This window comes from Nyctereutes procyonoides, unplaced genomic scaffold (genome assembly GCF_905146905.1).
Source record: "Nyctereutes procyonoides isolate TBG_1078 unplaced genomic scaffold, NYPRO_anot_genome, whole genome shotgun sequence".
NCBI classification, from domain to species: Eukaryota; Metazoa; Chordata; class Mammalia; order Carnivora; family Canidae; genus Nyctereutes; species Nyctereutes procyonoides.
The window spans coordinates 51,406,337-51,420,459 of NW_026575043.1; the positions used below are offsets into that span (position 1 = coordinate 51,406,337).

Sequence of the window (14,123 nt, forward strand, 5' to 3'; positions counted from 1 at the left end):
ATTTTCTTCCCCAAAGGAAACCACCAAGTCATTAATTCCAAATGTTGAATATACTGGAGCTTTCTCTAACAAAGGGGCTGACTTATAGTTAGCCTTTCAAGCTTGACTCCTTTACGCATTTTCAGCATCTCTCACTTGTTCAAAACCCATTTTAACTCAATTTTGTTAGCTATAAATATCTTGATCCAAGATATAATTCCATCATCATAAGACACTTTATTTTCAGATTTGAGATTTCCTTTTGTGTTTTTTCCCCTAAGGCTTTATTTGCCTTTCATTTCAATGAAGATGGTTCTTACATTGCTTTTTTTCCCAGGCTCCTTTAGCCATTCCATTTCTTTTTTGTGCTATTGCCAGAAGTTTCCTGTTCTTTCTAGTCACTTAAAAAAAAAAAAAACTAATTCTTATTAGTCTTTACCTATGCTAGACACTGTTGTAATATCTTTACATGTATTGATTCAGTTAATCCTCTAAATACCCTTTGGAGTAAGTACAGTTATTTATCTCCATTTTACAGAAGAGAAAACTGAAGCACAGAGAGGTTAGCTAACTTACCCAAGGACACACAACAAATATACAACCAGGCTAAGAATCAAACTGGGCAGTTTTGTTACACTTTCAGTGAAGGTTCTCCTTCTACCCCTTTCTCTTTGCCTGGCTCATTCCTGCTCATTGGTTTCTTTGAGGACCTTTCTATGGCACCCCCACAGTGTGATCTAGATGCATCAGCTCTGTGTGTATATTACCGTACACTGCAATAGCTGATTTCCTTGTCTGTCTCCCCCATCAGACTGCGAGCCCTTTATATAATATATACCCGTAGTAAAATAAGTATTAGAAACACCAAGAAGTATGAAGTATAAAAAAGAAAACAAAGAACACTCCAAGTCTTTGGTAACATCGAGGCATCTCTCCTATTTAGAAATTTTTATATATGGAATATAATAGAAATAATATGTATATAATATGTAAGTAATCTATGACATTTCTCTTATATATTATATATAATTATAAACTTCTATATTATATAAAGCTTATATAAAACTTGTACGAACAGGGCAGCCCCAGTGGCCCAGCAGTTTAGCTCCGCCTTCAGCCCAGGGCATGATCCTGGAGACCCGGAATCGAGTCCCACGTCAGGCTCCCTGCATGGAGCCTGCTTCTCCCTCTGCCTGTGTCTCTGCCTCTCTTTCTCTCTCTCTCTCTCTCTCTGTCTGTCATGAATAAATAAATAAAAATCTAAAAAAAAACTTGTACGAACATATCTAATAAATTATAATGTATTATATAATTTTATTGTAATATTTATGTATAACATAGAAAAAATATTATTTTTATATTTTATATATTTATAATATAAAATATATTAGCTATTATATATAAGAAGCATCTTTAACATATAGGATATATTATATATGATAGATAACATAAAATTTACCATTTTGACAATTTTTAAGTTGCAATTCAGTGACATGAAGAACATTCACAGTATTGTGCAGCCGCCACCCCCATTCATCTCCAGAACTTTCCATCATCCCAAACTGAAACTCTTTCTCCATTAAACACATCAAGACCCCACTTTCTTTTCCCCAGCTTCTGGTGACCTCCGTTCATTCAATTTTCTGTCTCCATAAACGTGCCTGTTTTAGATCTCTCTCATTTAAGGGGATTTATACAGTATTCATCCTTTTGTGATGGGCTTCTTTCACTTAACATCATGTCTTCCAGGTTCATCCCTGTTGTAGCAGGACTTGCCTTTTACAGATGAAAAATATTCCATTGTATGGACAGACCACATTTTGTTTATCCATTCATCCGTCAAAGGACACATTTCACCTTTTGGCTGCTGTGGATGCTGCTGCTCAGGACGTTGGTCTATGATAGTCCGTTTGGGTCTCTGTCTTCACTTTTGTTGGGCAATACCTGGCAGTGGACTTGTGGCATCGGATGGTGATCACAAGTTTCACTCTTTGGGGAACCAGCCAACTATTTTCCCCAGTGGGTGCACCATTTTACACTCCCACTGGCAATGCACGAGGCTTCCCATTTCTCTACATTCTCATCAATGCTTGTTTTATTTTGTTTTGTTTCTGATGGTAGCCATCCTAGTGGGTGTGACGAGGTAGCTGACTTGTGGTTTGGGTTGACCTTTCCCCCTTGACTGATGACGATGAACATGTTTTCATGCATTGATTAGCTATTTGTGTATCTTCTTTGGAGAATTGTCTACCCAAATCTGTTTTGTAAACACTTTAAAAATCAAAGCACAATTTAAATACAGTAGGCTTTTCCAATTTTAGTGACTAGTTTTATGATCTTTCCTTGCATCCTCCACCTCCAGATGTCCCTTGGTTTGTGGCTATATCTCTGCCTCTGCCTTCACACGGCCTCTGATCAAATCTCCTCTTCTTCCTCTTAGGAGGACACTGTCATTGGATTTAGGAAGGACCCACCCTAATGCAGGATGACCTCACTTGGGTCCTCGCCTTAATCACCTCTGCAAAGACCCCATTTCCAAGTAAGGTCATAGTCATAGGCGTTGCCAGTTAAGACTTGGACATATATTTTGGGGGACACAACTCAACCCACTACACAGCTCCATAATCAATGTATAGAACCATCCTGGGACACCTGGATGGCTCAGTGGTTGAGCATCTGCCTTTGGCTAAGGGCGTGATCCTGGGCTCCTGGGATTGAGTCCCGCATCGGGTTCCCCTCTGCTTCTCCCTCTGCCTATGTCTCTGTCTTTCTCTCTGTGTCTCTCATGAATAAATAAATAAAATCTTAAAAAAAAAGATATAGAACCATCCTATTAATCCTCCCCAAGTTATTTTTGTTTTTCAATTAAAAAAATTAAAATGGGGCCATAGTGTCCTCACTGTGTTATAACATGTTTCATACTTTTGATGATAGATTAAACACCCACCTTTTGCATATCAATGAATTCAGATCAAAGTGATCTCTCATCATTTAAAAGAAATATATATGATAGGAGTTTATGGATGGACTAGCTCATGTTATCCTGGACTTGAACCCTCAGAGCCCAGCCGAATGCCTAGTGCCTAGTTGTGCTGGGTCCGTGTCTGTCAAGTGGCTACATGAAGGGGTGAGCTTCCAGGGAACCTCAAGGATGCTGCTGATGGCTCTGACAGGCCTGGGCTCACAGCACTCTCACACCGCCTGTCCTTTCTAGGTGCCACTTGCCTCCCTGGTCCCACATCGGACCAAAAGGATTTGCTCCGCTGGCCTTACTCTAGAAACCTCCAGGCATTTTGTGGCCGACTGCTTGGGAGATCAGAGGTGTGTTTTTCCCCACTTTGGCCTCTCCCCCTTTGAGGGTTTTCATTCCAGAGAGGGCTAAGTCAACTCTCTCCAGGTTTTATAAGCTGATAGAACAGGGCTGTCAAATGCTTTTTATGGGAGAAGAAACAGGAAGATGGTTTGTTTTGCAGACAGAGGATTATTGAGTAATTACATTTTTATAGAGCTGTTGTGGGGCAAATCATGGCCCCGCTGTCTCCTTTGATGCCAAAAGGCAGACGGCCCCATAAAGATCAGAACAAGCGAAGGTGAAAGGGGTCAGGGACAGAGCTGCCCTTTCGGGGAATACCCTCCTCTTGCCATGTGTCTTGGTTCGTCATATTCATATCAACCTCTCCTGACTCTTTTCCCAGTGCATAGAGAAAACGAGAGACAGAGAAAAGGTATTCCCTGGGAGGGCCGCCCTGGAGGGCGACATTGCTGTTTATTCTCCTTCTTTATTGACTCAGTCATTCACCGACCCATTCATTAATTCACTCCTTTATCCATTCATTCATTGAGACATACGTTCAACGGCTTGGGTACTGGCTCAGAGGCCTGAGGTATACTCACATATTTCCACACCCCCCACCCCCCCCGATCACACATAATTGGGAGCCCACAATGTGTCATAGGCTACGGCTATGATGGTGAGCATGACCAGAGCCATGAGAGACATTTGCAACAGATAGTCGCCCCTATATAAAATGTGAGATGGCACAGTGATAAGCACTGGCATGTGCGATTTGGGTAGGGGAGAGGCACAGGAGAACCCCCAACCAGGCACGTGAGCTTCTCAGAGAAGCCTTCCCTGGTGACTGGGATCTAAAGGGTGAGGAGTTGTCTAGCCAAGGGGTGTGATGATGAGGATGGTGGGGAGAGAACATTTCAAGCCAAGCGACAAAGCCCTGCCCAGGCTCCATGGAAGGAGGGCTTGTGAAGCTTCCAAAAAAGCAGTGGTGCCCAAGCCAGCCTGGCTCTTGGACAAGCCCCATCCCGGATGTGCTGCCCAGAGCCGTGGCCAGGAAATCCCTGTTCAGACCCTGTTTTTGGCTCCATTTCAGAGCCAGCCTTCCTCTGCAGAAACAAAATGTGCCACCGGGCTACTATCTCAGACCCGGCCATCCATTCAGGAAAGCCCTGTAGGCGCAGGCCTGGGGAAGTCAGGCAGGCCGCCAGCACGGTGGCCCGGAGGGGGCCTTTCTTTCTGCCCTGGCAGGTTCCAGAAAGCTGTTCATTGCTACTCCTTTTCCTGCGAGGTTAGGGACCAGGCTGAGGGTCTGGTTTTTTTACTGGTCCCATCTGGAGACAAGTGTTTCAAATCAAGTCTTCCCCTTCTCTCGTTTAAAGATGGCGGCCTCTTCTGGAGGCTCCCTGTCCCCCAGGCTGGTTTCCGGCTGCGAGACAAGTACCTTCATAAATGACTATTTATTTGGCCGCCCAGCCCTTCTGTGTGTGTTTGGTTTCCTGCTGCAACCTCCAGCCAGAGTCCCGAGGTGTCTTTCTTAAAGGGGTGGAGGAGATGCAGGCCCTTTCTGGTTTTTCTTCTGTTTATTTGCTGTGAGCTGTCAATGCTCCACAAGGCGGCTTCCCTCTGGGGAGGAAAAACCTTTCCAAAGTCCTTCCCTCTTTCTGTCAGCTACAGGCCCTCCCGGGGTCCCCCAGAGCCACGGGCTGGGCCTGAGGGGGATGTCCCAGCCCCGGCTGCCTGGACCCCTAGAGTTTGGGGGCTGGAGACTGAGGCAGCGGTGGCTCCGCGATCTTATCTGTGTTTTTGAAAGGATCCGTGGGTTGCAGAAATTATGAAATCTCGCCTTCCTGAGTCACGAAGCAGCACTTTTATTGCTCTCCCTTCACAGGTGCAAAACTGAGGCATAGAAAGCTTAAGTAATTTGGTCGGGCCCCAGCGAGGGAGGGGCAGAACCAGGACTGGATCCCAGTCATCTAGTGCCAGAGCCTGTGGTCAGGCACCACCACCTCCAGGAAGCCTCCCCTGTGCTCTCCCAAGTTGGAGGGGACGCCCTTATGGGTCTAACCTTTCTGCGCTTCCATTTTCTCTGAAATGGGAATGATAGAACTATTCTTGCCCTATTTAATGCACAGAGCTGCTGGCAAAACCAAATGAGATAAGCTGCAAAATAAATCATCGTATTAATGAATATTGTTATAAAAGCTAGTTCCTATTTATTGTGAGAGCGCTCAATGGAAACAAAGTCCTGCTGTGGGCTCTCTCTCAGTCACCAAACAACTCCACAGCATAGGTGATGTTATTATCCTATAGGGCCTGGGGCAGAGAAGATGATCAAGAACCTTGGAGTGAATTTGTAGAGATGATTTGGTATGATTCTTTTCTTTTTGCCCCCTGAGGCGTTAGGAGTGCTCCTTTATCAGTTTCCTCATCTCCAATGGATATTTAGTACCATAAGAATTTGTGAGCCACCCCGTCCGTGCCCCTCCCTCCAGGAAGCAATAAGTTACCTGTCTTCTCTGCTTCCTTCCAGAGGTAGTCTATGCAAATAATGCATGCAAAGAATTCACGTAGCCCCAAATATTTGTAATGCAAATAATATCCTTCTATACCCTCTTGCTTATTTCATGTAACAGTATGTCTCAGAGATGATTTCATTAACGATACATAAGGACTACTTTGTTCTTTTCAAGAGTTGCTTGGTACTCTTTCCTATGGCTGGTTCACTATTTTTATCTTTTGCTGTGAGCCAGCGCAGTGCTGTTATTGCGTGGAGGATATTGGTTGGGTAAACGTCCAGAAGAGGACCTGCTGTAGTCCCTCCTTATCCACAGTTTCCCTTTCCATGGGTTCAGTTACTCGTGGTCAACCACCGTCTGGAAGCAGGTGATCTTGACAATACATCAGAAGGTCACTAGCGGCTTAGCGCTATGTTGCAACGCCTATGACGTTCATGTATCTCATCTTATCATGTAGGGATTTTATCATCTCACATCATCACGAGAAGAAGGGTGAGTACACTACATTAAGATATTTTGAGAGAGGGGTGTCTGGGTGGCTCATTCGGTTAAGCATCCTACTTAGGCTCAGGTCATGATCTCGAGGTCCTGGGACTGAGCCCCCACATTGGCTCCCTGCTCAGTGGGGAGTCTGCTTGTCCCTTTGCCCCTCCTTCCACTCATGTTCTCTCCTAAAAAAGATAAATAAAAAAATATATATATATATTTAAAGATTTTCTTTATTTATTCATGAGATAAACAGAGAGAGGCAGAGACACGGGCGGAGGAAGAAGCAGGCTCCATTCAGAGAGCCCAATGTGGGACTTGATCCCAGGTCTCCAGGATCACAACCTGAGCCAAAGGCAGAAGCTCAACCACTGAGCCCCTCAGGCGCCCAATAAAATATTTTTTAAAAAAGGTATTTTGAGAGGGAGAGAGTGAGCACATTCATACAACTTTTATTATATTGCTAATAATTGTTCTATTATTAGTTATTGCTAATCTCTTACTGTGCTTAATTTATAAATTAAACTTTATCATAGGTATGTATCTATAGGAAAAAAATATATGGAGTTCAGTACTACCTGTGGTCTCAGGCACCCACTGGAGGTCTTGGAATGTCTGCCCCAGGTAAAGGGGGAAGGGACTACTATACACATACATTTCAATTTTGGATAAACATTGCCAAATTGCATTTCCTGTATTGTATCAATTTATACCATCCATCAGTAACAAATGAGAGAGCTTGTTTGTCTATAAGCTTAAAATATAGTGCTTTATCAAACTTAAAAAATATCATACCATGAGATCTTGTTATACCTACTGCTTTTGCAATTTGCTTATTTTTGACTTAACATTAATTTAGAGACATTTTTCTGTTTCTAGAAATATTTTCCAACAAAATAATTTTTAGTTGCTCTACAATATTCCATTGCGTGGACATACCATAGTTTATTCTATTAGGTCTCTATCATCAGATCTTTAGTTTTTTAAGAACTGAAAAAGACTAATCAATTTGACTATTAAAATTAAGAATTTTGCTCATCAACAGACACTTAAAAAGGATAAAATCACTTATAAACTGGGAGAAAATACAATGCCCATAAATAAGAAAGGAGAGTATTATCGAGTGTATGGAAAGAGTTTCTTTTTTTTTTTAATTTTTATTTATTTATGATAGTCACAGAGAGAGAGATAGAGAGAGGCAGAGACACAGGCAGAGGGAGAAGCAGGCTCCATGCACCGGGAGCCCGAAGTGGGATTCGATCCTGGGTCTCCAGGATCGCGCCCTGGGCCAAAGGCAGGCGCCAAACCACTGCGCCACCCAGGGATCCCTGGAAAGAGTTTCTAGAAATCAAGAAGCATAGCTCAACAGCCCAATAGAAAAATGGGCAAAGAAAAAAAAGAAAAATGGGCAAAGTACATGAACAGAGCTTTGAAGTGAGGAAACATTTGTGGCTGATAAAACTATGAAGAGATATTGAGCATCATAAATGATGAGGCAAATCAAGACCGGCCTAGGATACTACTTTCCACTCATTTGTTTGGCAAAAATTAAAAAAGAAAAAAATCTGATAAGCCAAGGCTTATAAAGGATGTCAAGTGCAAAGGGAATTCAAATTGGTACATCCACTTTGGAAAAAGAGTTTTGTGTTATACATGCGTGATGGAAAGTCACACATCCTCTGTCTAGCCATTTTTCTCTTGAATATATATCCAAGAAAAATAAGGACGTACCCAGTGCTGCTGTTTGTAATGACAGCAGGAAACGTACTCAATGCCCATTGGCGATAGAGTAAATGAATAAAGTGAAGGTATTTTCAAACGAGGAAACACAACACAGAAGCCAAAAACTGTGGTGAACTTTGACACAGTGACACAGTTGGCACCTGCCCTACCTCTGACCATTCGTTGTGCCCCCACTGGAGCCCCTTTGTCACCTCTACTGTTGCCTGGGAGACCCCTCGAAGTAGCACCCCTTAGGAGGAGAGCCCAGCCTCGGACTGAAGGGAGTTGGTATATGAACTCCCCAGCTCCCTTGCTGCCTGGGCGAGGTGACTCTAAAGTGTGTGTTGGACACACCCTGCGCTTCCCTGGAGTGAGCAAGCTTCAGCTGCCCACAGGGGTGGTTGGTTGAATAATGCACTTTAAAAAAAAATTGAGGCAATATGCACACAACAAATGAGCCATTTTAAAGTGAGTGGTATTTGGGGCTTTCACAATGTTGTCCAACACTACCTCTTTCTAGTTCGAAACATTTTCATTATTCCCAAGGGATATCCATATGCATTAAGCTGTGGCACCCCAGATGATCAGCTTTTATCAGCTGTCTCCCCTTCCACTGAGGTCTGAATGCTTGTGTACCTTCCCAAGTTCATATGTTGAAAACAAACCACTCCCCCCTACCCCTTCACATCCCCACCCCTGGCTGCTCCAAGGTGATGGTATTAGAAGGTGGGACCTTTGGGAGGTGATGAGGTCTTGGGGTGGGGGCAAGGCTCTCATGGATGGGATTAGTGTCCTTCCTCACCAGGAAGAAGCCAGACCACTTTGATCTTGGACTTCCCAGTCTGTAGAACTGTGAGACACGGGACACCAGGGTGGCTCAGCAGTTGAGTATCCACCTTTGGCTCAGGACGTGATGCCAAGATCCTAGGATCAAGTCCCACATTGGGCTCCCCACAGGGAGCCTGCTTCTCCCTCTGCCTCTGTCTCTGCCTCTGTCTCTGTGTCTCTCATGAATAAATAAATAAAATCTTAAAAAAAAGAACTGTGAGAGACACATTTCTGTTGTGTATGAAATATGTAATTCATTATATGTGTCGGTAACTATTTTTTACATATACGTGATGATACACGATTATATATTTTTCTGCCTACAAAAACATTTGTAAAGAACTTACCCAATGTTGTTAATGGTGTTTTATCTGTGTGATGGATTATGAAGTGCCCCTTTTCTCATTTATGCATATCTATGTGGATTGAGTATTTTTAGCTAGTAAAACCAATACAGAGCCAAAAATTCTGTATTACTTAAATCTCTGCAGTGGTGGCAATTTCTCTTACTTGTGTCACTGTGCTAGATTCTGCAAGTGTATCCCTGACCATTCTCTCCTCGGTCCAGAGGAGTGAGTGAATCCACATCATCCTTTAAATCATGTTGCTTTCATTCCACAGAATCCTCCTTTGATCACCAATGACTCTTCCTCCCCATCTTAAAAGCCCTTTGAAAAAGCATGTTTGCTTTCTGCTGGCTTCTTTTTCTACTCTCTTGGCCAAGTCTAGGTCCTTTGGTCTATAGTTGCTGTCTCTTTCTTTCTTTTTTAAAAGACCAATTGCTGTGAAGTACGATGTTCATCATGATATAGATGAATGCCAAAGGCATGGCCGACCAGTGTGTAATTGGATGACAGGGTCATGGGAGATGGTGCACGGTGAGAAATTTTCTGTCTCTGACATTAGAAAACCTGGAGATGTAGCGATTGTAGAAAATTGGAAGCATGAGTGGCCACCAGAGAACAAAAGGAAAATAAATCTTGGCTTGGGCCACGTGGCTGTTCTTCCTCACCTGGAACGTCCTGCCTGGAGTGATTTCTTTACATGTCTCTTGGCACATGGTTACTCTTCTGGCTTGACTTTGAAACAGGTTTAATGGTAAGGAAATGAGACACAATTGTGTGTCTTTTTTTCCCCTATTATTCTGGTAAAATATATATAACATAAAATTTAACATTTTAATGGTCTTGAGTATATAGTTTGGTAGCATTGAGTATATTCACAATGTGCAACCACCAACACCATCCACCTCCAGAACTTTCCCATCATTCCAAACTGAAATTCTATTCCCCTTAAACACCGACTTCTCGGTTCTCCCTCTCCCAGCCCCTGGCAACCACCACTACCCGCTGTCTCCATAAATTTGACTATTCTGGGGATCCCTGGGTGGCGCAGCGGTTTGGCGCCTGCCTTTGGCCCAGGGCGCGATCCTGGAGACCCGGGATCGAATCCCACATCGGGCTCCCGGTGCATGGAGCCTGCTTCTGTCTCTGCCTCTCTCTCTCTCTCTCTCTCTCTCTCTCTCTCTGTGACTATCATAAATAAATAAAAAATTTAAAAAAAATTTGACTATTCTGGGTCATGCAAGTGCCATCATGCAGTATTTGTCCTTTTGCATTTGGCTTAGTTCACTTAGTATAACGTCTTCAAGGTATATCCACACTGTAGCATATATTAAAATTTCTGTACTTTTTAGAAAGGTTAGTGAATATTCCATTGTATGTAGATACCACATTTGGTTTATCCGGTCATCTGCTGATGAGCATTTGGGTTCTTTCCACCTTGGGGCTGTCACGAACAATGTTGCTAGAAACACGGATGTACATACATCTGTTTGAGTCCCTGCTTTCCATTCCTTTGGGCATCTATCCACAAGTGGAATGGCTGGATCAGATGATAGTTCTATGTTCAATTTCAGGAGGAGCCATCACACCGTTTCCCACAGTGGCTGCACCATCATCCAGTCTCACCAGTGACAAAGCAGGAGGGCTCCAGTTTTACCAACACTTGTTATTTTTTTCTTTTCCTTTATTTTTTTAATTTAGAAAACTTTTGATAGTAAACATCCTAATGGGCATTATGTGGTATCTCCTTGTGGTTTGGATTTGTATCACTTTGGTGTTGAATGCAGTCTGGGAATCTTTCTTCCTGAGGGTGTGGTTCTAGGCATCTTTTTCAGAACTCGGGAATGTGAAAATTGAGTTACAGATAAAATGTACTTTTTTAGGACTTTCCATCACAGACTGATGGGTATGCAAATTTCTTGCCTTGTTTAGGAAATTCTTTTCTCTCTACTTTAAAGCATACAAATTTTTTTTGAAAGCCTCTTCTTTTTCTTGATTTTTTTTTTTTTTGGTGTAAAAGTTGGAATAGAAAGTACTTTTTCTGTGTGTGCAAAGAATAAAAGAAATATATATATCTGATTTCCTGATGTTGTCTTCTTTGAAAAATTTTCCCAGTCCAGCTTCTGACACCTGTTTAATTGTACTAGGAGGACTGATTAGAAGCAGTTGTAAATTCTCAGTCCGTTTAGCACAGTTGACCCTTGAACATCATAGGAGTTAGGGGCGCCAACATCCTACACTATCAAAAATCTGCATTTCACTTTTGACTCCCCCGCATCAAGTATAACTACTAATAGCTTACTAGTGATTAAAAGCCTTACCAATAATAAAAACAGTCAATTAACACATAGTTTGTATCTTATGGGTAGTATATGCTATATTCTTACAGTAAAGTAAGCCAGAGAAAAGAAAATGTTATTTAGAAAATCATAAGGAAGAGAAAACACATTTATAGTCTTGTGCTGTATTTACTGGAAAAAGAATCTGTGTACAAGTGAATCCATGTAGTTTAAACCTATGTTGTTCCAGGGCCAACTATAATTCTTTAAAACCTGCCCACTCACCACACCACTGTAACATGGTCTTGCCAAAAATAAACCATCCTCGAATTAATTAAGTCTCTAAATTCAACTGTAATTTGCAGGAAATATGGAGGACAGAGGAACATGTTAAAATGGCACCATGAGGGAACACCTGCAAAGTTGATTTTGCATATTCCCCAGAACAAACAACCTGTGCCGGGCAGAACAACGGCTCCAGAATATTTCTACATCCAAATCTCTGGAACTCGTGAATATAGTAAGTAACCTGGCAAGAGAGAATAAGAGAGCAGGTGAGATTAAGGTTGCTAAGCAGTTGACCTTGAGATGGGGGAGATTCTCCTGGGTTACCTGGGTGGGTTCAGTGTCATAAGTGAAAGAGAGAGGGAGAGTCCATTTCAGTGATGTGATGTATGAAAGAGTTGACAGGCCATCGCTGGCTCTGAAGATGAGCAAGAAGGTCGTGAGCCAAGTGACCGCCATGAGCTTGGAAAAGGCAAGCAAACAGATTCTCCCCTAGACCCTCCAGAAGGAGCACATCCCTGGGAACAATCTTGATCTTAACCCATTGAGACCCGAGCCAGATATCTGGTCTCTGAACTGTAAACTACTGCATTTGTGTTGTTTTAAGGCAATATTTGTGGTCATTTGTTTACAGCAAATGACTTATGTACTTCAACAACAAAAAAAGCATGTTCGGAATGGAGACTGTAGGGGCGCCTGGGTGGCTCAGTCAGGATCCCAGGGTCCTGGGATTGAGCCCCACATTGGGCTCCCTGCTCAGTGGGAGTCTGCTTCTCCCTCTGTTTCTGTTCCTCTCCCTGGCTCATGTGCGCTCTCTCTCTCTCTCTTGCTCTCGCTCATAAATAAATAAATAAATAAATAAATAAATAAATAAATAAATAAAATCTTTTTTAAAAAATGGAGACTGTAGCTAGCACAGTGCCTCCCCATGACGGTGGCCCTGGAGATCAGCCGTAAGCATATCAATGACTTCCTGTGTCCTGCCTCTGCTTGAGGGTCCCCTCTGGCTGCTGAAATGTGCTGGTCCTGCCTCGAAGGTAGGTGGGAAGCGCTGGGGTGTTAAGGCCCAGGAGCAACCCTCAATGTAGAGGGGACATGGGAGGCAGTGGGTGGAAGCTCCCATTGTTACCATCGGGTGGGCAGTTCTGAAGTGTGTGCTACAGTGCCTTGGAGGTCCCCGAGGGTACCAAGTCCAGCTGCCTAAATGGCTACGGTTTATTAATGTGCACTTTACTGGCTCCTGTACCTTCTTTGGGTTATTTTTGTGCTACCTCACCATGCTTCCTGGGGTCACCTCCAAAATCAACTGTTTGTACCCAAATCTTTGTCTCTGGGTCTGCTTTTCCAGGAACTCATACAAGCACAGAGGGTAACCCAGAGATTGAGAGAGATTTAAGAGACACATCAGCCTATCACAGTCTATGCCTTGAATTACCTGGACCTTATCTGGATCCTGATTCAAACACGTTTAAAAGTCCTGAAAACAAAACAAAAGAAAAAGCAAAACCCCAACAATGCCATGAATGACATATATGAGATAAGCAGAAATCTGAACACCAGGTTGGACATTTGAAAATATTAAGAAATTATTGTTAAGTTGTTAAATTTGAGGATGTGATAATGGTGCTTTGGCTATATTAAAGTAAGAAGTTCTTACCATTTAAAGATAAGTTTTGGAATAATTATGAGTGAATTGATAGTGGGTCTGACATTTGGGATTTGCTTCAAGATAATGCAAGAGATGAAGAAAAGAGAAGGTGTGTGTATGTGGAGCAGGAATAGCTCTGAGCCGATAACCACTGAAGCTAGGAGATGCACAGAGGGGGCTCCTTTTACTACTTCCCTGACTTTGCCTACTTTGATAGATGCTAGAAATTTCCAGAATTACAAAATGCCCACTCAAATTAGGTTAGAGTTAATTGTTGAGCAATTGTGACTAAAGGCATGGGCTTTGGGATCACATCAGCCTGGGAGAGTCTGACCCTCACTGATTCAGATGGCCGATTCTATGTGGGGCTAAGACAAGGGAGGTGGGGTGGAGAGAGAAATTGGGAGGGAGGTAATACAGGCAAAGAAAGTGCTTCATGAGTAAAGACACAGAAGTGACAACAGATGGGAAGAACAAGGCCTGAGGAGACAAATCCAGGAGACTGGATTTGAGTCTGAGTCAAGGTCATGCATAATTAATAAATATACATAATTTAAATATATGTGATATATATAATTTATATACAAATCTATAACTTAAAACTATAAATTCTAATTATATTTATAAATATGTATATAAATAGATTATTTAAATGTAAGTGTATATTATATGTTATTTATATATTTATCATTAAATACTATAAAATAAATAAATATAGAGAAACAGAGAGAGAGAGAACGGAAC

At 42.4% G+C, this 14,123-nt stretch overlaps 1 long non-coding RNA gene across 1 annotated transcript; it reads left to right on the forward strand.

Annotated features, from left to right (window-relative positions):
• Positions 1-5,935: 5,935 nt before the first annotated feature.
• LOC129507454 (uncharacterized) lies at positions 5,936-13,839 on the forward strand. The gene is made up of 3 exons (XR_008664015.1): positions 5,936-6,279; positions 11,812-12,768; positions 13,080-13,839. It is a non-coding gene; the product is annotated as an uncharacterized LOC129507454 (long non-coding RNA).
• The last annotated feature ends 284 nt before the right edge of the window (positions 13,840-14,123 follow it).